The 25,529-nt window shown below is 38.3% G+C and overlaps 3 pseudogenes; 2 read left to right on the forward strand and 1 right to left on the reverse strand.

Annotated features, from left to right (window-relative positions):
- LOC109071535 overlaps positions 1-17,175 on the forward strand; it is a 34,207-nt pseudogene extending 17,032 nt beyond the window's left edge.
- Positions 17,176-18,008: 833 nt separating this feature from the next.
- Positions 18,009-19,735, reverse strand: LOC122146522 (annotated as a pseudogene).
- Positions 19,736-21,557: 1,822 nt separating this feature from the next.
- Positions 21,558-24,774, forward strand: LOC109097543 (annotated as a pseudogene).
- Positions 24,775-25,529: the final 755 nt, after the last annotated feature.

The following is a 25,529-nucleotide window of genomic DNA, read 5'->3' on the forward strand; positions in this document are numbered from 1 at the left end:
ATTTTAATAAAGTCAGCCTGAATGAGATCTTAAAAGTCTTAAATGTCCTAGGTAATTTTCTCCCTTTTGTGTTTCTACTTAAAAAACATTTACACAGACATACATGGATTCACCCCATAAACTCATCCTTACAGAGTTGCTTTTGTTCACGTGTAGCAGATGGATTTAACTAAGACAATCCCATAAAACCCACTTGTGTTAGTTTGCTGTAGCATTTTACAGCAGCTACCCACAACTCTGTTTCGTTTACAAGAGAGGAACTGTTGTTCATTTAACATGACAGCAATTCTTACCAGCATCCTTCTGACGTTCATTGATTTTTCAGGAGGGACTTACAGATGGTCAGGCATGCATCAGGGGTGGTGCAACAACATATTTGGGATTTTTATAAGTAATCTAATATAATCTGTCATCAGATCTCAAGCTGACACCTGAACAGGAAGATATACATCACAACTCATGAGTTATTGAAAATATGAGCAGAATTGATCTCACTGTTCATCAGATCTAACGCTGACACCTGAACAGGAAGATATACATCACAACTCATGAGTTATTGAAAATATGAGCAGAATTGCATAACAGGAATACCTGGTAAAAATAAACTCCCCTCTGTGTTTTCTGTCTAGACATGCGCAAGCCAAATTAAAAGCTGTCTGTCTATACCAGTCGGTAATTTCATGGATCATGAATTTAATTAGGTGATTCATAGTCACAGCTGCGCTTAACCCTGTTTGCCTTCATTTTAGACCTTTTTGCCATTTTGATAGATAAAATAGCAAAGACAGGAAGGGAAATAATGGAGAGAAGAGATGCACTCAAGATTGTGAAATGCCAGATTCAAGCTTGCATCGTCCACATGAGCACTAGGCCACAATTCTCTTATAGTATATGTACATCTTTCAGTGGATGCTACAACCAATCAGGTTTAGTATGTAACCCTGTTCTTGTTGCATGTTTGTGCCGGCAGGTGTAACATAGCTGTGATCTTCATGACGGAGATGGTTGTGGACCACAGCGTGAGAGAAGACTGGGCACTGCACCTGCCGCTGCTTCTTCATGCTCTCTTCCTAGGTAAGCACTCTTTTATTTCCTGTCTCACCTCTTCTCTTTGTCTCACCCTTTTTTTACATTGCTATAAAATGTGAAGAAATCCCTGATCTAGACTGTCTCTTTTTTAGTTAAAGGATGTGAGGGAGTGTATGTTTATGTCTGGGTGTCTATCTGTGAGAACGCACACACATCTTTGGTCTGGTCTATAAAGTGGCCACATTCTCCACCGTAATTCACCCCAGCAGTCTGTCTGAATAACACAGTACAACAATGCAAGAAATGTGAAAAATGTCTGTGATGGAAAACGAGGCTGAGAAGGAAAGAAAGTGGGGGCTGGTGAAATGCCATCTACTCATGGCTTATCTCTCTCAGACTCCTGATGTCGTCAGCATTGTCCCACAACATGTTTCTCTTTTTGACTAGAGGCACACCTGTGATATTTTGTTTTTCGGTCAGAAATATAGAACGCAACAGTGACAGTGACAGTTCAATTTCTCAAAACCCTTTTTTTTCTCAAAATAGATACATAATTTGTAAGCAAATATTTTAAAATTGTATTAAAAAATAATGTGAAAATAACATTAAAATATTGATTTATAGTATTCAGATATTTATAAATGCATTTTGGGAGTGGGCAGCTGCTTTGTTATGATTCTTTTGTACCAATGGTAATGATAACTCCATCAGTGGAATACTCTGCAGGGCTGTGGTCAGTGTAGTTCTTAATCAGAATTTCAGCACCATTTTTAATGAATGTCAAGCTACAAATTACACTAACATATAATTTGTAATCTGTGCTCATGGTAGGTCAAAAAATTTGTACGATTTAAACATTATTAAAAAAAATCCTGAACACTTGCACTGTATTAAAAGTATGCATTGATGCACAGAGCCCTGTTTTGTGTTCTGTGCTTCTCCTTGGAAACATGATGTGTTATCAGCATTATGCAACCGTACAACAGTGGGAACACCCTTTGAAAGTAATTTAGGTTCAGAATGTCATCCATTCCTGTCCACTTCACTGACTTCTGTTCTATTAAGCTCAGATACTTCAGTTCATTTACCTGTGCATCTCTGTCCTCTCAGGTTTGGATCATTATCGGCCAGAGGTATTTGAGCACAGCAAGAGGTTACTCCTGCATCTCCTCATCGCCCTCTCCTGCAACAACAACTTCCAGGTCATCGCCTCTGTCCTGTTACTAACCAGAGAGATCGGTGACAACAAGACGCTCACCGTTAAGTCCAGCTACCAGCCTGAATACCTCTACACAGGTGAAATCAGTTCTCTACCCAGAATCAAACATGACACAAAAAGACAACTGACAGAAGTGAACATAGCGTTTTTTGCAGTGCACAAAAAGAATTCCTATTTCTTGCTAGAGGTTTTGTTTTAGTTCCCATAAGAACAAAAATCACAATAGAGTTTCAGAAAAAATATCATCAATATTTCAAACTTGTGCTCAGATATGCCAAGATACTAAATTCTGCGGGAGATACATCTAAGAAAAAGTGAACACTCAAATCAATCGTGATATATGGAGAGCAACCTGTAAAAATTTCCTGTGGGTACAGTCATTGTTTCTTTACCCACAATTCCTGGTTTTAAACACAACAACTGTACAAGAACAACTGTACAAGAACAACTGTACAAGAGCACAGCAAGATCAATGAACAATAACACAGAGACTTGCATTAAATTTATCTGACCTCATTTTGTCACATCACCTGCAGCAAAGAGCAGACAGTGTGAGTATAAGATTCACAGCTTAAATTTGCAAATGAGGAAGTAGGTAACTATTCTGAAGCTAAAGCCCAAGGGTTAGGATTTAACTCTCTTTGGCATAGAATTCAAAGTATTTTTGGCAGCTGTTTGTCTTTCTCACTATAGAAGAGACTGAGGTAATTAGGCCAAACACTATGCCAAGTCCCAGTTTGCATTATAACAGGTTTTTCTGACATTTAATCTTTTATCCTGCGTGTCACTGATGTTTCTGTTTCCTTGTTTAATGATACCTGAGTAGACACACGTGTGAAAAGTCATTGCTTACAATTAAAGGTTTAAAAGTTGTTTTTTTAGATAAGTGTGGTTCATATTATGATTGTACAGACATGCAGTGAAGACGAGTTCGAAATAGCGAAAAGGCTCCAGGTCGCAGACACAGATCACAGACACAATAATTATTTTTTATTTTTTTACCTGAACAGGGGGGTTTGACTTCCTGCGGGAGTGGCAGGCATCACCAGTGGCCGATTCCGGACTTAGCTCGTCCTCCACCTCCTCTAGTGTGAGCCTGGGGGGAAGCATCGGAAACCTGCCACAAATCACAGCTGACCTGGAGGAACTAGACCAGTCCTCCATAGAATCAGAGGAGAAAACCAACAAGCTCATCGAGTTCCTCACCACCAGGTATGTGGCAAAGATACTGGCTTTTAGCAGTTGTTTTGATATATGTGGATGAAAATGCTCAAATAACTCAAATGGGAGTATTTTTTTCATACACAAAGCCTAAAAATGAATGAGGAGTAAGACACTAATTTAGAATGCATTTAAATATGTTTATCAAGATGACAAGACAAAAATGGATGGTGCATCAAATATTCCAAAGCTCACACATCCCCTAGTGGCCAAATATCAAAATATTTTTTTATTTTTAAATAAAATTCTAAATAATTATTCCATCATTTATTTGTAATTAATTATTATTATTTTAATATTTTATTACTTCAATTAGTTTAAATGTTTTATATTATTTCGTTTCTTTAAAAAAATTAAATTAATTTTAATTTTAATTTATTTTATTTTAATTTTGATAAAAATCTCAAACTCATATTGTTTCCATTTTTTCTCCGGATTAATTGGGCCTTTCCCAGAGTCATTAAGTCAGGCATTTAGAGAGCAGTAGTTCATGTATTTGTGATTCGGTGGTGGTGGTGGTACAGTGCATGGAGTACTGTCCTGTCCTTACTCAGGGCATTCGGACCGCTTTGGTGCCATGAAGACATCACACCAAAGAACCCCAACTCTAAGAGTACCGAGCAGCTCACCAACTTTCTCCGGCATGTGGTTTCTGTGTTCAAGGAGTCCAAATCAGGTAATTACCAAAAAATTCTTGCATTTATGTGTCTTATTTACAGAATGAAATATCCTTTACATTATATATTGGAACAGAGGTTGTTTGATAAGTGACTGATAAATGTCATGTGTCAGATTTCCATCTAGAGCATCAGCTGAGCGAAATTGCTTTGCAGACGGCACTCTGCAGCTCCTCCCGTCATTACGCCGGGCGCTCGTTCCAGATCTTCCGTGCCTTGAGACAACCCCTCTCTGCCCATGCCGTATCTGACCTGCTTTCACGCCTTGTGGAGGTTGTGGGGGAACATGGGGATGAAGTACAGGTGTGCATCCATCAGCAAGAGTATCACTTAACATCCATGCAATAAATGCTATAATGATATGGCTCTCTGGAGTACTTCAGTTTGATTGGTTAAATGCAATTGGTTTTCAATAATTCTTAATTTCTTATTGCTATGATTTTTTTTTCTTGCCTTCCAGGGTTACGTAATGGAGATTTTACTCACTCTGGAGTCTGTTGTGGATAATTTAGCTGAATGTCTGAACAACAGTGAACTTATGGCAGCTTTGACGAGGTGAGAATTGCATGCCGTACATTATGCTTTCCACCCAGCCTAAAATATTTCATAGCTACAGTACACTACGGTTCAAAAGTGTGGGGTCAATAAGATTTTTAAAAATAAATGTAAATAATAAAAATAACAATTTAAATACAAAATAATAAATTTTATTCAGCAAGTAGGCATTAAATTGATCAAAGTGAAAGTAAAGACTTTTACAAAAATTTATTTTTTATTATTTCAAATAAATGTTGTTCTTTTAAAACTTTTTACTCAGCATAGAATACTAAGAAAAATATCATGATTTCCACCAAATAATTAAGCAGCACAACTGTTTTCAAGAAATGTTTTTTGAACACCAAATCAGCATGGTATCATTTTTAAAAAATCACGTGACACTGAAGTAATGGCTGCTTTAATGGCAGTTCAGATTTGCCATCACAGGAATTTATTACATTTATTTTTCACATATCAAAAAGTTATTTTAAACTGTAAGAATATTTCACAATATTCTTACTGTTTTACTGTATTTTGGGTCAATAAATGCAGCCTTGGTGAGCATAACAGATTTCTTTCAAAATCATTAAAAACTTTTACCGCCCCCAAACTTTTTAATGGTAGTATTGATAACAATATAACAGGTGGGAAAAAAAGTATTAAATTATTCAGCTGTTTTTTCTTAACATACCTGCAATGTCTCTTCCACATACAGAGATTCCTCTCCAGACTTCCTGGTGAGCGGGAAGCTCAATCCAAACCGTAACAGCACAGGGCAGCTGAACCTGCACCAAGAGGGTGGGACTAATGAGCGGAACAAGCACCAGCGCAGTTACTCCGTCCCCAAGAAGTTCGGCGAAAGTGGAGAAAACTCATCCTCCAATCCTCCTCGCAGCGCCACACTGGACCGCATCCAAGCCTGTACCCAACAAGGTCTTGTCCGATCAGCCCGCAGTACATCCTCAAACTCTACCCGTGCCGACACAAGTGTTATCACCGACCCCTCCCACTCCAGTCACCCCGCCAACCTGCTTGCCACCATCTTCTGGGTGGCGGTGTCGCTCATGGAGTCGGACTTTGAATTCGAGTACCAGATGTCATTGAGGCTGGTACACAAACTGCTGGCACGGGTTCCGTTGGATCTGCAGGAGAACAGGGAGAGACTAGAGAAGCTCCAGGCCCAGCTGAGGTGGAGTGGCTTTTCCGGGCTGCAGCAGCTGCTCCTGAAGGGATTCACTTCTCCGGCCACGAATGATCTTACGCTTCAGCTGTTCTGTCAGCTTACACCTGTTTCTCGAGTGCCAGTAGTAGACACATCGCAGGCTATAGGTGGGTAGAATGATAGTGGCACAATTTTATAACCTGTTCACACAGGTCTAACGTGACTAAAAGACTCAAAAGCAGTGACAAACAGTTAATGCTTTCTACTCTTGGGCCTTTGTAGACTTTGTCATTGTACAAACAAACAGTGTTTAAACTAGGTTGGCTTGAGCATTTAGAGTCATGTCATGTTTTGTTGGTAGCTTTTGTGTCTGTGTCTTTGTGTCTATAAGTTGTCTTATTTGTTGTAAAATAGTTTTCTTAATGCCATGAATTTTTTTTATAATAAAGATTAATGGTAATAGTGGTTGCAAAACATTTAAAACTAGTTTTGCAAGGTTTATTTTTAAATTATTTAACTAATTTATTTATGAAAACATTTTCTAAACATCTAATCTGAAGTATTAAACTTCTGTTAATAATTCAGCCTGACCTTTTGTAAACCTTTTCAGCCTTGGTGGACCATTTTTATGCATTATACTTGCCTACAGCTATTTGCATACAGAAGTGAGACTGAAGAGTGTCATGTTGATTCTAGTGTCTTGTCAGCAGAAAACAAGATGTTGATGCACTATTTTATTACACTAAACCTAAGCCTAAAATCCAATCTTACTTTTGTTTTAAAATCTTGCTATTCAAATGGATGAAGGCTGCTCAACCTGATATGCTTTTGCATTGTTTTATTTTTAAATGTCTGTGATATTTAGCTTCATTTCATGTTTTTCTTCTCTGCCTGCTCAGGTTTTCCTCTGAATGTGCTTTGCCTGCTGCCTCACTTGGTGCAACACTTCGGTAGCCCTACGCAGTTTTGTAAAGAAAGTGCTGAGAGGATTGCACAGGTCTGCCCGCCTCCTTTTCTCTACACTCTCCTATTATGAAACACACTCTGCACTTCATTGACATTTACACCTGAATGTGAAGACATTTGACTCATTCTCAATACCTAATCCTGTATTATATCCAACTTCAGAAGTGTTTTTTTGCTAGACTTATTCAGCATTTAACAAGACAACTAACTCACAGCATGCAGCCTAAGTATTTATTTACAATAAAATCTCAGCTAGTGTCCATATTTCTGCTGCCTTATTTACATCAATAAAATGTCAGTCAGTAGTAGCACACATATCTAAGTGCATATAGTGACACAACTGACCACAATAAAAAAAAAAATTCTTAATATTACACCATAACAAATAGAAAATTATCTTAATAAGCTCCCAAAATACTTAAATACTTACAATATGAAATTTATGACTGCTAATATGACTGTTTATTGTGTGTGTTTTCTAGGTGTGTCTAGAGGAGAAAGACAAGAACACTAAACTTTCTCACCTAGCGCATGTAATGACTCTGTATAAAACTCGTTCTTACACCAGAGACCCCTTCTCGTGGGTTAATGTAGTGTGCCGCTACCTGCATGAGGCCTTTTCGGACATCATACTCAATCTGGTGACATATATGGCTGAGGTGAGGTGTCCTGAGGCTTAAATGTCCAAATATATGTTACAAAATGATAGATATGCTGCAGCTGATATTGTATGTGAAGAGCACCTTTTAATACCAGCTCTCCTCATAGTTGCTAGATAAAGGATTACCCAGCATGCAACAGCCCTTGCTGCAGATCATCTACAGTCTGCTGAGCCACATGGATTTGGCAGGAATTCAGGTCAAACCTTTAAATGTAGAGGTGCTAAAGACCATTGAGAAATTTGTACAGGTGAGATCCTTCCGCTGAACCACTTGAATGATTTCATCTGATCATTTGTAAGAATTCAGTCTCAATTGTTATTCATTATGTGTGTGTCCTCAAGACGGTTCACTGGAAGGAAGCTCTGAACATTTTGAAGCTGGTTGTTTCCCGTTCGGCCAGCCTATCCCTGCCGTCCTATGCCCATGGTGACCTAGCCCACCTGGAGGTTAGCCGTATGATGTGGGATGGCTCATCTAAAGCCCTGCCAGGAAAGACATTGGAATTCCATTTTGACATATCCGAGGTACTTTACACAGTGCGCACAATACATTTTGTTGTTAATTTTTCTTTCTTTCTGTTGGCCAAAACAGTGTTTATGCTTTTGAAAATATCAGTTTTCAGTTAGATTATACTCCACAGGTTCTCTGACTCATTCACATCTTCAGGTGTGGCCGTGTGATTGTTTTTGAACATGCATTTGTTATCAGATCCCGTGAAGGGCCCAGCCTCTTTCCCTTTGTTTTTGGTACATTTTAGCCCAAAGGGAAGGTGTTCAGGTTCTCAGCTTGCTTTCAGATGGAGAAATGGGGATAATAGTCAATGGAAGTTTGGGGAGATGTGTTTTGACTGCATTTGCGATTTATAACTGTTCAGAATAAAGGGTGGGTGAGAGCCTGCCTCTCTGGGGGTTTCAACGGCAGTCTAATGAACAAAAGGATGTGATGTCAGAATGTACAGAGCAACTTACGAGAAAGTGACTGGGTTTGTGTGTGATGTTTGACACTGAATAGGTCAAAGAATGTAAAACCTTAACAACCTCAGGTTGTTTAATATTAATCTTCAATTTCGGGACGATTCTGGTTATATTCATTTCATGTAACAACTGATCTGGAAAAAGAAAGTCTTTAATAACTAGAGAAAGATATCCATTTGCATTCCCGTCCAATTAATTTTTGTAGTTTTGCGGCTGGTGCAGGAACCACCAGAAGTGCTGCGTTCACCAGGTATAACGAAGACCCTCCTTGGAGCCAACTTTGTGTATGATTGCCCTCTTGTTGCTTCATGCACAACTACAGGAAACCCTCAGTTCCTAGAATTTGAGTTCTGGCCTCTGGTCCACCCTGATGAAAGTAGTGATATCCTGTCCAGATGTAGCATGTGCACAATGATAAGGAGTTCACCAATTAGGCTATTTTTCCACACATGCTTGTTTATCTACAGGAAGGCTATGACTCATGGGTAGTGTGAGCCTGTTCTTGTGCGGGTGTGTTCATGTCTATGTAGAGGGTTACATGTCTGTGTTCAGTCTATATTGTAAAATATGTTTGATTTTAAATTAGTGACTTTCTATATTGTGTGAATGTATGTGTTTGTGTTCAGACGCCCGTTATTGGCCGCAGATATGATGACCTGCAGGGATCAGGAGGGAGAGATGGGAAAGCCCGCGCGATCGCAGTGACCCGTAGTACGTCCTCTACCTCTTCAGGGTCCAATTCAAACACCGTCTTAGTGCCAGTCAGCTGGAAACGGCCACAATCATCCCAGGTGACAAACATTTCATGCTGTCCATATTAGTCAATGTACAAAGGAGAGAAACTTCATTTCATTCTCTTGGGCTGCTTTAAATGGTGTCTTTTAACTTCCTCTTTGTTCTTGATGACATTAAATCAGCGATTCTATCAGAGTCTGTTTTTTTCAACTGGTAATTTCCTTTTGTTTAACAGAAACGAACAAGAGAGAAGCTGGTGAATGTTCTGTCACTCTGCGGACAGGAAGTTGGCCTCACCAAGAACCCATCAGTGAGTCCTCACTGTCACTGTTGTTCATTACGCTTTATAAGACACTTATTACTTTGGTCTCATAGACTGCAGGAATAATAGACTAAATCTATGATTATTTTATATCAATAAAAGCCCTAATTATTGTGCATAGCAAATGCACATATCAAATGCCATAGCAAATAACAAGTCTAAGTCTTACAAGGCATCTTAGTAATTGGACCATTGCATGATGCTTTATTTACATACCCACACTCTATGCTGACTCCACTATCATGTTTGTTTGTCTCAGGTGATCTTCTCATCCTGTGGTGATCTGGACCTCATGGAGCATCAGCCCAGTCAGGTGTCCTCTGAGGATGGGACCCGGGAGGACACCTTTGATGATACCACATCAGAGCAGCAGTTCAGAGTCTTCAGGGACTTTGACTTCCTGGACGTAGAGCTGGAAGATGGAGAGGCGAGTAGAAAGTCTGATTGTTTTTGTCTCACACACATTTTGCTTTAATTGTACACACTATATAATTTATTATCTTTTACATTACCGATATGTTTCTTTTAAAAATGCTTACACCACTGTTCAAAAGTTTGGGGTCAGTAAGATTTTTTAAAAAGAATTTGATACTTTTTTTTCAGCAGGGATGCATTAACATGATCAAAAGTGACAGTCATAACATTTATAAGGATTTCTATTTCAAATATATGCTGTTCTTTTGAACTTTATATTCATCAAATAATCATAAATACTGTGATAATAAGAAATGCTATCTGAGCACCAAATCAACAACATATTAGAATCATTTCTGAATGACGTGACAAAGAAGACTGGAGTTATGGCTGTTAAAAACTCATGACATCAGAGGAATAAATTCCAAAATTCTAATATAAATAAATCACAATAATACTGTATTTTTGATCAAATAAATGCAGCCTTGATGAGCATAGGTGATTACTTTCAAAAACACTAAAAAGTCTTGATGACCCCAAGTTTTAGTTGATTTCTAAATACTTGACTATTTCTTTATGTTTTATGTCTCTAACAAATACATTTGCAAACTAAGAACTGATTCCTTCCTTTTCCTTAAAAATTATATTGGTTAATGTAATTGGATGTCATGTAAATACATTTAGTTCTACTATTTTTTTTTTTATCAAATTAAGTGGAATCAGAACTGAAGCCAAAATCATTTAATTAAATTAAGTTAAAATTCTTGTCCCTGCTAACAAATTTCTTTGTCTTTCAGCTTTCTGTCTTTCCTTATTCTTTCAGTTATTTCATTCATGTTCTCTCTGGATATAATGAGATTACACTTTAGCTGATCAGAGACTGCCTGACTAATGTGCCCATTGCTTTTCCTCTGGTCTTTCTCACTGTGTGGCTAACACTCTCTCTCTTTCTCTCCTGTGCTGCTGTAGGAGCTGCAGGTAAGAACAGCTGTGTTAGCATGTGACATAGAGGATGGCTGGATCATGTTTCCATACCTGTTCAGAGTCACTTAAATGATGTGTGTCAGTGGTGTAGGCTCTAATCTGTCATAAGCTGCTGTGGGTAAAGAGATTAGTTGTTTTTTTAATGTGTTTTAAATATGGATGTCATATTACATACTGTAGAAATGCATGATAGCAGTATCTCATGCCATTATTTTTGTTTCATTCACATGAAAACATTCCTCACTATTTTAGTAAGAAACGATTACAATTCAGATTGTTTTAAATACTGATTAGAAAAAAAATTGCAGGTTGAGGATGATTAAAAGCAGTTTTTCTTTTTGTGTTGTGTTTTGCTTTGTTTCCCCTAGACTACAAAGGAATTTACTTTTTTTTTTGGCCAGATATTTTCAGATATTGGTCTATTGTGTTTACTATATGTTTGCATGAGTTCTTCTTTTTTTCCATGATTAATGAAAAGTGTGTTATGTCTAGTTCCTTGGGCTGAAGAGGCCAGAATAGTGTTACACCCAACTTCAACTCATGTGTTAAATGAGTGTGATGTGTTTGTTTTTAATAGGGTGAGAGTATGGATAACTTTAACTGGGGAGTGCGCCGGCGCTCTCTGGACAGCACGGATCTGACTGAGCTCCTGGAGGAGAGCCAGCACTCTGACATAACCCCCTGCATTGGCCTACATGATGCCCAACAGGACACCGATGACTCCTCAGAGGAAGAGTCCAATTCAACCAGCCAAAGCCTCTCCCACTCTCAACTAGTATGTGATATATCTATCTATCTATCTATCTATCTATCTATCTAGCTTGATGGTAGTTTCCTTAAACTGGGCATTTTCTCATTTCAGACCATGAACCTCTCTCCCTCAGAGGACACCAATCATACAGACTCTCTTTCCACTTCCTACGACACCACATCAGCTGACCCAAATTCTCTTAATGCTGCTACACCTTGCTTGGGAGCATCACTACCAGATGACCACATCATGCCGCGTGTATGTTTAAAAATGACATTAAGCCCATTGAAACTTATTCTGCAAGTGTGCACACAGAACAAAACAAAGAACCTATATTTACTTCATCAAGCAGTTTGAAACTATTACTGGCATGTTTGTGACATATTTAGACTTGCTAATATGACACCTCACATAGAGTTTGGTTCAGACAATATTAAGTTGAATACAGATAAATTATTTTTTACATATATATTATTTACAAATGTGTGTATTAACTTTCACATGTATTTTTTTATAACCTTGTGTTTACATTATTAATGTTATAATGAGTGTACTGTATATTGAAGAAGATACAGCTGCATGTTTTTTAATTCAGAAAGGCAGTTTAGAGCTTGTTGAGAGTTGATGTGACAACTGTGGTGTGTCTTCTGACAACACAGAGGACCACTTGACTCTCTCTCTCGTCTCTCTTAACTCTTTTACTGTAAGGAATTTCTCATCTATTGAGACCTCTAGGATGGAGTCTGCAACAATAAGAGCCAACACACTGAGAAACAAAGATCACCAGTGACCTTCTCTCATCTTCACAGGTTTTACCAGAAGACGAGGAGTCAAATATCCAAGAGGAGGACCTGCCATTCGGTGCAAATGAGTTGCCAATGAGGTTTGACTGTGGCTCTAGCACTAATCTGGACCTTCCTACAGAACAAAACCGAGCTGGAATCAACCAGAACCCAAACTCCCTGCCCAGGTGAACACATCAGTACAGTTTTTTGTAGCATTAGACTGTTAACTGGCATGATTATTGAAGGGTAACCTCATTTCTTCCGGTTTCAATAGCTACCATTTTGGGGAGGACCAGAGATGATCTGGATGAGCTGGGCTTTCCTCCTCCACCCTCCCCCTTTTTCTCTGCCATCTTGGCAGCATTTCAGCCCATGGTGTGTGACGATGCTGAAGAAGCCTGGCGGAGTCACATTAACCAGCTGTTGTGTGATACGGATGGCTCTTGTGCCGTCTACACCTTCCACATCTTCTCCACAATGTTTCAGGTAAAGTCACCCTTATATGTACACAGCCCAGTTTGAAAATTTCTATTCATATTAGCTATTTAGGAGTCCACAAGTAATTTTTAGCATTGTTAATATGTATTTCCCTCTACAGAATATCCAGGAATAAGTTCTGCTCCCTGACCAGCGATGCTGCCAGTTACCTTGGAGATAGCCTGAGGGGAATTGGGTCCAAATTTGTGCAGTCATCAGAGATGTTGGCCTTATGCTCAGACTGTCCCATGCTGTATGTAGCGATGCAGAAACGGTCAGTTGATGTTCAAAGTTGATTACATAAGTCTGTGCTTCAGGGACCTAACCTAACAAATATTATAAACAAGCAGTCAGAAAGTATTTTTATACTAGGTCTTGCCTCTCCTCTTGTAGATTGTTTCTTATGGGCTTCTAGAGAAGATGAAGTTCAGTGTACTTGAGCTGCAGGAGTATCTGGACACATTTAACACCCGGGAGGAAGCAGTTGTCTCAGTAAGTCATTCTAGCCTGCTAAGATTCTCATACAGAAGCACTTGAATTACTACAGTAGTTTGAGCTACAGAACTGAGTAAGACTTCCAATTAGGAGACTTACTAGAGGTGTGACAATTTTCACAGGATGGATGATAAAACGGCAAATTAAATCAACTTACATTGAAAGAGGTATCCTCTCTTCTTCTCCTCTTTCAACAGTGGTTGCAGAACTGTAGGCCACATTTTCAAGGTATCTTGATGATGGTGTGATCACCTGTCAGCCTGGAGACTCTGAGGAGAAGGTACAAATAGTGGTCTATGCGAGCTCTTCCACCTTGCCACTGTTTACATGAATCAACATTCATAATATGTAAACAATAGTTCCTGTTAGATCTGTACATATTATGTCAACAAAAAAAAAATAAAAACAGTAATATTTTGAAATATTAGTACTGTTTTGAATTTGAATTTATTTTAAATACAAAAACAAAAATAAATTTAAATAAAATTACATTTCATTTTTTTTTAATTTGTATTTATTTTAAAATGCTATTTATTCTCGTGATGGCAAAGCTGATTTTTCAGCAGCAATCTCTGTAGTCTTCAGAAATCATTTAATATGCTGATTTTCTCAAGAAACATTTCTTATTACTATCAATGTTGAAAACAGTTGTGCTGTTTAATATTTTATATTATATATTGATATATATATTGTATATTAATATTTTTTGCAGAAACAGCAGCATTATTTTTTCAGAATTCTTTAATGATTAGAAAGTTAAAATGACATTTATTTAAAATAAAAATCTTTTGTAACATGTTTCTACTGTCGCTTTTAATCAATTTAATGCATCCTTGCTAAATAAAATTATTAATTTCTTACTGATCCTTTTGAACGGCGGTGTTATCAATGCAATATTTCATGTAATATTTCCTCACTCCTCTTCCTCTTGTCACTCTGCCTCCTTATCCTCTGCTTGATTTATATGGCTTGGGTTCTTGGATTGAATGTGACTGGCACTAAATCCTCTAATTATGTGGATGGGATTTCTGAGCATAGTGGCACAGTCTCACGGATTGCATGCTGGGTATTAACGCGGTCTCTTTCTCCCTTCTCAACTCTTTTCTGTTTTATGACATGCTCTGCAGCAAATGGAAACTCTGGCTGTAAGTTTAAAACTAAAAACTGTTCTCTTATTCATCTGTTAGAGTGAGAGATCTGTGTTTGCAGCTTTATAGTTCACTACATGCATTCAGTTCGCTTCACCTGCCAGCGAGTGTTTACTTGCATGATCTTACACAATCTTTATGCTGAATAAGCACACTTTTAAGATCATGTTAATGGATTAAACAGTGTTCAAGACTACAGAAGTAAAAAAAATACAATAAAATTAGAAATGCAATTGCAATTTTATTGTTATGAGCATTTTTTTATGCATATAGACATACTGTGTAATGGATGTTAGAGTTCTGTATTTACTCTTTGTGGCATTGAATTTGTATGATTCCTTTAACATGTCATGTGACTAATGTATCTTTATCATCCCACAGCAATTGGAGTTGTGTCAGCGACTGTACAAACTTCACTTCCAGCTCCTTCTGCTGTTTCAGTCCTATTGTAAACTCATCGGACAAGTGAACACCATCAGCTCTGTGCCAGAGGTACACTGTACAGCCATTAACCCACAGATACACCTCATCTCTTTTTGGTTGATTAAATTTAGAACTATAATTGATTCTAATATTTTCTGTAATGTGAGCATTATTTAAATGAGCCTGAAATAAGTCTAAACAAACATTGCACAATTTTAAATAGCAAATAAAATGTTTGATTGCAAAATAAATGAATTTGGTGACAATTTGGCTTTCTACAGTTACAACGATAACCTTAAACATAAAACCTAAAAAAAAAAAAAATGTAGTGCATCTTTAAGAAACCAAAAATTTTGTAATTGGGCAAAAAATTAAAAAAACACTCTTACTATAAAAAAGTAGCCACTAGCAGGTTGACTTGTATTGTTGATTGAAAACACTCGGTCCTGATGGTGTTCTTTCAATCTGTAGCTGTGGAACATGTCACGTGAACTGAGCGATCTGAAGAAGTGCCTGCGGCTAGCGGAAGCCTCATTAGCTGGTGATCTAGAGGATCCGCAAAGGCATGGCTCCCAGTCCATCTTCCCCAGCTCAGAGGCAGCTGTACAGGCCATCCTGGAGTGCTTGAACAACAACGAGTTCTCTATGGCCATCCGCTACACTCAAGAGTGCAGGTGAGATATGACACCAATAGGGGGAGACAAAACTCTGTTTTTTGTGCAGCATAGATTAAGTTGAAAAAAAAAAAGTGAAATTCTTTGCACACATCCAACAATAAGAATATGCACTTTTTTTTTTTTTTTTGACTCCGACTTTACTTTGATTTAATGTTTTAAATTATGTATTGTGTTCCAGGGAGTGAGTATAAAAAAATTACTATATTTGAGAATTTTATATATTAAATTTATCAATTAGTTTTTGTAAGTTTGGTTTTTGGTTAGTTGTCAGTCTTTATTTTATTTTTTTAGGACTGTTCGTGTTAATGTGCAAACTGTTTACATTTTTTTTTTTTAAATCATTTCATTTTCGTAGTACGGGTCTAGTGTTACTGCTACAATGTGTATGTGACATTTTTAATTTAACGAAGGCAGTGTGTAAATGTTTCTGTTTTGTAAAATTAATTTGTTTCTGATTTTGTTTCTCAAATTAAAATCTATCATCTATTTATTTATTTAATTTTAATGAATTTAGTTTTTTATTTTTAACTCATTTCATATTTTCAATGATTTTAAACAGTAACGCTGGTGTTTAACAGCATATTATTTTTCATTGTGGTGCCTAACTTCATATTGAGAAGCATGCAATTTTACTAGTATTGAAATTTTAGTATTGTTGCATAAGTTTTCTTGTATTTTTTTAGACGAATGTGGCCGAATGACATTTTCGGTGGCAGCTCAGAGGATGAGATCCAGACACTCCTCAACGTCTACTTCCCGCCACCAAACTCTGGGCCAAAACTGGCACTTTTGCCCTGGTTGGCTCGAACAAGGACATGTCAGACGTCTGGCACAAAGATCATGGAGCTCACGGAGAGATCCGGGACATGATCCGCCGCGCTCAGGGGTACCAGGTGATCTCATCCAGCCTCCTAGACTCCAGCGTGTCCGGCGTGAGTCTCTGACAGGAAGCCTGCAGCACCCCAGACCAGCCCTGGCCTGGACCACCCGACCACTGGATTCCTCCATAGTCACCCAACCTCTCCTGCACCAGCCCTCATCCCAAGACCCTCCACTCCTGCCCCCCGCTCCAGGCCAGATCCAGTGTAACGTTTGGGAGTGCTGCCACCCTTTCGAAGGTGTAACTCATAAACTTGTGCCCTTCTTAGGGAAACTTGCACGAGCATCCTTGACTGTACTGAATAGGAAGGGGCTCCTGAGAGTGAGCGTGTCCTCAGGTCCTCAAATGTGCAGCAATAATGGAGAAACGGAGCTGCTCCTGCAAGATTCCTTGGATTGAGTCACTCAAACCCATCTTTTAAATATTGCACTACGTTGAAATTTTCATGTTGTAAACCATGAGAAGAAGAAAAAAAATCCTGTTTGCTACTGAAAGCAATGCTGCATTTTTAGAAAGGAAGCACCCAAGTGAGAACTTCCAGTTGGTTTGTTTGTAAACGTGGGGAATGTGCAATGATGGATCACTGAAACAGATGCCTTTCTACTGTAACTGTTCAAGAATGTCTTTAAAATTGATCAGGACACATGCTGCAAAACTGAAGATGGAACAACACAGTATACTGTTTGGATGTCTTCGGTCATTTTCACAATACTTGTAATCGTTTAAAGCTGAGAACTTGTGTCTTTTTTGAACCTGTCCATCACTGGCGTATCGCTAAATATCAGCCTCCGCACCTGCACACACGCTGACATTCAGCGATTTGTTCATTCAATCGTAAAGCTACTACGGCTGAAGCGGATTCTACTTCAAGTGCTGATATGAGATCGTTTTGGCTGCGTTTTCAATCAACATTCTGCGCTCCACCATAAACAGGCTCACGTTTAGGGTAAATTTGTATTTAAGAAACCAGTGTATTGAACATAGTTTTCAAAATTGTTTTTTGTCAGTTGCCAAGCATGCATAATTGTATTTTTCCTTTGAATTGTATTTATTAAAAAGTTGTATTTTATTAAAATGTTATATTTGTATAAAGTTGAAAAGGGAGGGACCCACATGGAGATTAGTGTTTGTCACTAATGCATGCTTAGAGAGAGTGCACCATGTAAAGCCTCTTTGGGAAAATTGTCATCGTCCCCTACCCCACGTAAATACTTAAAGCTTTTGTGAAGTAAATTGTGCTTTCTTCATGTTGAGATTCTTCAGTTTTTTTTTTTTTGTTTTACTTTTAAAGGGATAGTACACAAACTCCAAACCTGCATGCACTGCTCTTGCGGACCACAAAATGTCATTGAGGAATATTGGTATCCAAACGGATCTCATCGAATTGTCAGAAAAATACAATGGAAATCAATTGGAACAAAAACAGTTCAGTTAGAAACATTACAAAATGCCCTTTTTTTAAAAAAAAAAAAAGTGCGAGTAAATAAGTCTATTTTTGGGTTAACTACCCATCACAAAGCAGAAACCATTCACACTGACACCGGTATTATGCTGCAATACTTTATAAATTTATACATTAGAATACAATAAACACCCCACCCAATACATCGCTTGAGCCACCAAGCAGATTCTAAAACACATTTTAGACCTGAACAATCAGACTATGTACTTGAAACTGTAGATGGTGTCACAGGAAAGGCCTTTGCCCTTGCAGCGGCCGCACAGATCCTGGCGGTGAGGACGACACGTGTCAATGTGCCTCTGCTTCCGTTCACAGCAGCAGCGAGTCTTGCAGCAAACCTTGGGAAAACAAAAAACATCGTCAAACGTTACAAACAGCTTTATATATTTGCTACGCCAAATCATACCTGGCAACTGAATGGACTCCACCCTATACGGATTCAGCCCCCGCCTGGCACTTCCTGCAGTGCTGCTTGAAGTACACCTGTGGAAAAGGCATTTGATTAGGTTTAAATCTTAAGTTTAAAAGTTTGAGTCAATGCATTTTACCTTGGAGGTTCCCGAGATGCACCACACGAACGCACTTTCCCATCGAATATTGCACTTACTGCAGTGATAAAATCCATATTTCTGCTCCAAAAACTAAACAAGAAAAAACTGTTAGAATTCTCGTGATCCATTTTCCCCCAAAACGCAGTTTACATGTAGTTTTGAGAAACCAATAACCACTCAGACTCCCTCGGTGTCTTCCTCATTAAATATTAATTTAATATTTAAAAAAAAAAGGTTGTGAATAACAGCATTTTTCTTCGCTTGTGCAAGTTTTTTTTTTTTTCTCGCTTTTGCAGGTTTCAAGTTGCGAATAGACAGACATGACGTCATTAGAAGTCTCGCACTCATCCTGAGCTGTGAACGCTCAACGCTGAAATGGGCGAATACAATTATTTGCATATTCATGAGGTCAAATTTTATTCGGCGATTAACCACATTTATGCGACCTCGAAAACCCGAACTACTTCGGGTTAATTACCAACGTATATACAAGTATATATAAAACCATAACTCGACAGTATATCCACTAATTTTGGGTAAATTTCCCTACAACAAACCTGAAAGTTAGACCGTTTATTTCGCCGAACCACCGACATTCCCCTGCAATGATTCGTTGTGGGTGAGTTCATCCGGTTTAAACTTCTCGTCGTCGTCCGTCTCGCTGTCCGTCCTCTTGCTCTCATCCCCTCCGTCGTCCTTACTTTCACCGGCAGTCGTGGATAAGGAGAAGATCCTGCGGTCGAAGACGGGAGAGTAGATGGCGACGGGTCGGGAGAAGCGCACGGAGTTGACGGGTGTGCTGGGCAGGGTGTCTTTCAGAGGGCTAATGGAGTCCCATTTATCACCGCGATAAAAAAGCGTTTTGGGCCCGAGTGAGCATTGGACAGTGGCATCTACCTTTGGGTTCACTTGCACACCGAACTCTCTAGTGTTGGCCTTGCGTAGGCGGGGCGTTAGGCTCGGGTTCACCTGAGATAATATGGCTTTTAAACTGCGCACACTTATAAACGTCGAAATAATCGGGGGCATCTGGCGCAACATACAGATTGTTTCCCTTTTTTGTTCCAGTTCTGGTGCTTAAATTTCCCGTGGCCGGGATAAAAGGGGAAATAGCCAGGATACCCTCTGCAGTTGTAAGGTGGCATGAGAAACTCCTCCATTGTGATGTGAGCAAGAGCTGAGGCACTGCTGAATATTTATTTTCTTACGGGGAACACGCCTTAATTTAGCGCTACCTAATTAGCATGATCACGTGTGGGCGTGGCTCAGGGAGAGATTGCGGATGTGAAGCATTAGCTTCAGGTTCAGATCCATGATCTATAATATGGAATATATAGATCAGTGGTTCAGATCAGTCTGCATTTATGTTTATATTTATATATATATATAGCGTTGCAATTGAAACTGCAATCGAGTATTTGACATGGCAAGTCAAGCCGTGGTTCCTAACCTATCATGCTTTTAAAATAGCAATTTTACAGTGAAATTATTTAGAGATGATCACTGTACTGTACTGTACTCTACTGTAACTGAGAGACACCTTTGAATATTTGCTGTTTAAAAATTATTTGCCACAGGACAGGACGAGGTGAAATATAAATATAAAATGATAAATATTTATAAAATAATTGATTAAACATGTATAGGCCTATATAAATAAATATACTCTAAAAATATGAATATGTGTTTATAAACATTTGAAATAATAATAAATAAGAAAAAATAAGGTTGACTGAAATAGTGAAATCTATTTTTCTTCATTTCATTAATCTTACATTCTAACCTAAAATCTTGATTAATTGCATGTTAAACTGACAAAACCAGATTACAGAATAGTCTGTTCTTCTACTGACTGTTTTACTGGAGATTTGAATAGCAGTAATAATTTGTCCGGTATGTTGCTAGGCATTCAAATAAGTGGAGAGTAATAAAAGGCCTTTAAAAGCCCTCCGTGCCTCTGTTATGCAGTTTATGAATTGCAAACAAAGAGAACTAAACTAAAGGTTTACTAAAGGTCTTAAATTCTATTCTAGGTTCATTATAGTTTTTCAAGCTGTTCTATCTAGGTGTATTACCAGGTTAAGGTTGTTTTTGTTTGATGATCAAGGAGATTATTTTCCTGTTTTGTTTATTTTATAATCAAAAGAAAGTATGATAAATCAGTTATTAACTGTATTGTACAATGGGTTGTCTTCAAGCACTGTTAGTAGCAGTGTAGTCGTTTAGCAGACACTCTCATTCAAAGTACTTTTGCATTTTAGGAAACAGCCCCATTGGATCAATTTAAGCAATAAGTGAGTCTTCAGTTCATGAATCAACAGCCTTTCGATTACCACCACCTCCACATACAGAGGAAGGCCTGAAACGGTTTAGACACAAAATATGAGTCACTAAGTAAGTTCGGTGCTCAGTGAGTGTGTTGTTTTTGTTCCAGCTGAAAGCACACTTTGGATTTGTTTCTTTCTCCTCTTTTGTTCTTTCTTTCTATCCAACCATCTTTATTTATAATTGATCTATATGGAAGGAAATCATTTTGGCTATAACGTTTCAGAACATTTATGTCAGTGTAACACAGTATTACCATTTACTGTGATATGGAAAATACATTATGCTTCTCCACTCAAAATAAATTCATACAAAACTGACCTTTAACAGGTGACTGACAAACAAGCCTTGCAGGGAAACACAGGACTCACACCATTGATTTTTCCTCGTCTGGATGGCACAAAAAAAAAAAAAATGGTTTGGTAAAAAATAAAATGTTGTGATATTTAGGTGTAAAAAATATATTTTGGGCTTTTAGGTGTTTTTAATAATTTTTGGGAGTATATAGAACAGCATATAGTTCCTATAAACAGAAAAATTAGAAAACATATATTTTTTCCCCCCATCAAAGTAATAAATATTAAAATAATTGAATTATAGTATGTACATTGGCAGTAAATGTGACTGTAATATTGATGCTTTGCCTGAGTCAGACAGGCCAACAGGCACGATAATGTGAACATGGCCTCTTCAGAGGGACAAATGGCGGGTTTAAAGCTAATAAAACAATCCCAAGGGAACATATTATTGGCATTAACATATTACAATGGCCGTTTTTTCCTTCTGGTACCGATCACGCAGGGGCCAGGTGCACAAAGTCATTAGCCTTCCAGATGGAGAGAGTTTCCATAAATGCAGTCAGACAATTCAGTTAAATGCATGTCTGTTTCCAAGTACATATTACAGTACTTTCACTTATACTGTAAAATGTTTATTTTATTACTTAATCAAGCTCTAGCTATTAAAAATACACCTGTTTGTTAGCACTTACACACAGAATGCATTTGAAACAAAGGCATACAAAACAATATTGGACTGACCAATTCAAAAATGACCATTATGAACCTGTTTTTTTTTTTTTTTTTTTTTTTTTTTTATAAATTTTACAATTCCGGACTGTTAACATTTAATGTAATCTACTGTAGATGTATTCATTCATTTCAAATGAAAGTCATTGGATAACTGTTTTGGATTACTGGATAACTAGTATTCCTTAACATGTGGTTCATTCATAGGTTTTACAGTCTTAAAAAATATTCAGTATGCCCTTTAGAGCCACTGAAGAAACCATAAATCGTTTGTTGTTGTTGTTGTTGTTATACTGTATAATCATATTTTGCACTATCATACACAAGCAGGAGGAAATGTGTTATTATGGAGGCTGGACATTGCGCAGTGCTGGATATAACCTATTTACCCGTCAAGTGCCTGGGTAATAATTGATAGATTTCCTGAAGAGGACAAAAAACGGGCCCAGATGGGGCCAGGTGGGTTTATACCACAGTTGCAAACGACTCGGAGTGAGGTAAGAGACACAGCTCACTTTTTAACAGTTGGAAAGTCGTCCAGTTCTCTTGACACCATGAAAGTTACATGGATTGTTTTGGCGCTTGTGTTGTTCAGTCAGCTACAGTGGACAGCAGCTGCTCCAGGCGCAGGACTGCACACATGGGATAGATTTAGCAAACTTCCATATCCCGGTGACAAAGCCTTCCTATATGACAACTTCCCTGACAAGTTTATGTGGGCTGTCGGCACCGCTGCCTATTCAGTTTCGGTGAAGGAGCCTGGGAGAAAGACGGGAAGGGTAAGTCATCTGGGACACATTACTCGAGGGAGGGACCCGGGTATCCAGAGGCGACGTTGGCAGTGACAAGTTATCACAACATCCGGGAGATCTCCGAGCCCTGCCCCGCAACTTGGAGTTAGTCCTACCGGTTTCTCTGTCCTGGCCGCGCATCTTCTCCACCACGGCACCAAAGAAAGTTACCAACAAAAAAGGTGTGGAGTATTATTAAAAATCTAATTCGTGGATTGAAGGAAATTAAAGTGCAGCCCGTTGTGACTTTATATTCATTGGGACCTGCAGACAGTTTGCAGACCCTCTTTGGAGGTTGGAGCAATTCGATTATGGTCGAACTTTTTAGAGAATATGCAGATTTTTGTTTTTAAAACATTTGGATCTGATGTGAAATTTTGGATTACCATTGACAATCCTTTTGTTGTGGCCTGGCATGGATATGGAACTGGGGTTGTGGCACCTGGTATCAAAAAATGACTCCGACTTGCCTTTCAGAGTTGGGACATAATCTACTGAAGGTAATTAGAGTCACATAATCAAAATGTTTATTATTATGTATTTAATAAACAAATTTATAGATAGAAGTAAGAGGGCAGACAAAATTGCATCTATATCTGGATCAATTTTCTATGTCTGTTTTGTGTGTGTGTGTGTGTGTGTTCTTATACTATATATATTATAATCATATATATATATAATATTAATTTATATAATAAAATACAATATTCCAATAATAAAATATGTTTTATATGATACATTGTGATTTTTTAACAAACTCCTAAAAAATGAAGTATTACAAAAAATATATAAACATTTACATATTATATAATTTATACATTACAATTTTCTGGCCAATCTTTATATATATTATCTAGTGGTCTATAGGATATGCCGTGGTGTGGTGTGTGTGGTGTGTGTTCATGACAAAAATTATTTAATGTTATAAAACAACCAATATATTAAACAACCTTCAAGGTTAGAATGATATTGTTATTTTTTGTTAGCTTTGTTTAATTATGTTGTTCAGTTTATGTAAAAGTGCAGCATACAGTACATGGTTTCCAAGCATATAATGTATTACCACTTTTTTTTTGTCTCTCTGACCTATGTTGTTTTAGGCTCAGCAGCAGCCTGGCACTTGTATGACGAGCGGTATCGTTCCAGTCAGGGTGGGGCGAGTGTCCATTGGCTCTGGCCTTCACTGGATCAAGCCTAGCAGAAACCGGACAGGCGGGAACAGCAAAGCCTGTCAGTGTTCTCTGGACTTCGTGCTCGGCTGGTTAGCCCGTCCGTTGTTTGTGGATGGAGACTATTCCACCCTGCATGAAAACGCAAATTTGACCCACAGACTGCCGTCCTTCACGGAGACGAGAGCTGGTATGTTAATGAGTACGGCATGACTTCTTTGCGCTGTCTCACGGACCTGCTTTAGCTTTCAGCTGATCAATGACAGTCTGCGCTTGGCCAGACAGAAGACCCTAGGTCTGAGAATGCTGCTGCTGTACTGGGTCCGAGCAGAGTACAACAATTCCCCATCGTTGTGGTGGAAGAGCGGCTGGTATGGAAGTGGCAACACGAAAACAAAGGATGCCAAGCATATGTACTACCTTAAAGCGCTTATTATGGAGAACTCTAAAAGGTACATGGATGAACTGGAAAGTCAGAGGGTGATAATGATAGAATTAATGACAATAGATCATATATCAACCCAGTATATGGGCATTTTGAGATCATCTCATACTCTTTAATGGTTTGAAGGAAGCACTTTATGATGTAGGCTATTCAGACTTATAAGCATTAACAATCCACATTTCACAATTAGTAATTGATTATAAACAATAATTTTCTTCTCTTTAAAGCAATCCGCTTTGACAGAGTAAATGTGATTGGCCTACACAGGCTGGTCTCTGTTGGACGGGTATGAGTGGTATCGAGAATATGGATCCGAAGAGGGCTATTCTATGTGGATTTCAACACTCCTGATCTGAAAAGAGAACAAAGGAATCTGCCACTTTCTATAGCAAACTCACTAGAGAAGAACATGGCTTCCTCAGTCTGCACCCGAGAACTCGCCCTGCACAGGCGTCTTTCCTGTGACTTTGCCTGGGGTGTTGTAGCCAAACCAATACAGGTACAGATTTTTTTTAATGCACACATTAATTATTAATGGCATAGCATAGCTCTTCAGAGAGAGCGAACTCGACCATGGAAATTAGCCTTTTGGCTAACTCTAGCTATATTTATATTTATTTGAATGTTGATTAATGTCATTGTTCCTTTTTAAATACAAAAAAACACTAACTCCAAATATTTTATTAAAATTAAGGAAATGGCTGTACTTTTGCACTTCTTCAGCCCAGCAAATCGAACCTAAGATCGTTTTGTTTATCTGATCAAAGGTCACTTTTATAGAACTTAGATTCTGTGTAGATTATACAATGCATTTAACTTTTATCTTTGACCTTTGTTCAAACTTCAAACATTTGATAAATATAATTAGCATATTTTTCTAATTTTGTATCTAAAAATCATCTGAATGTTTCTGAATCCTGCTTTGAAGGTTGATACTAGTACACTACCCAGTTTGCTGACCCTAGCGTTTAAATTCTGGAACATTTCTGGTAACTCGGAGAGTGAAAAAAGGTTACACGGGTGTGCTGGCACCCCCTATGCAACGGACACACCACTGCGCGATTAGCACCGGCAGGCATCTCAGCAGGGTCTGGACATTGCACCGTATGCAGATCTCACACTTCCACTTCTCCCTCAACTGGTCCCTCCAATCCACCCCCAACAGGCCGGATGTCTGATGCTAATGAAAACACTTCTAAAAATACTACCCATTGCTTTGT

Source organism: Cyprinus carpio, chromosome A10, assembly GCF_018340385.1.
Source record: "Cyprinus carpio isolate SPL01 chromosome A10, ASM1834038v1, whole genome shotgun sequence".
NCBI classification, from domain to species: Eukaryota; Metazoa; Chordata; class Actinopteri; order Cypriniformes; family Cyprinidae; genus Cyprinus; species Cyprinus carpio.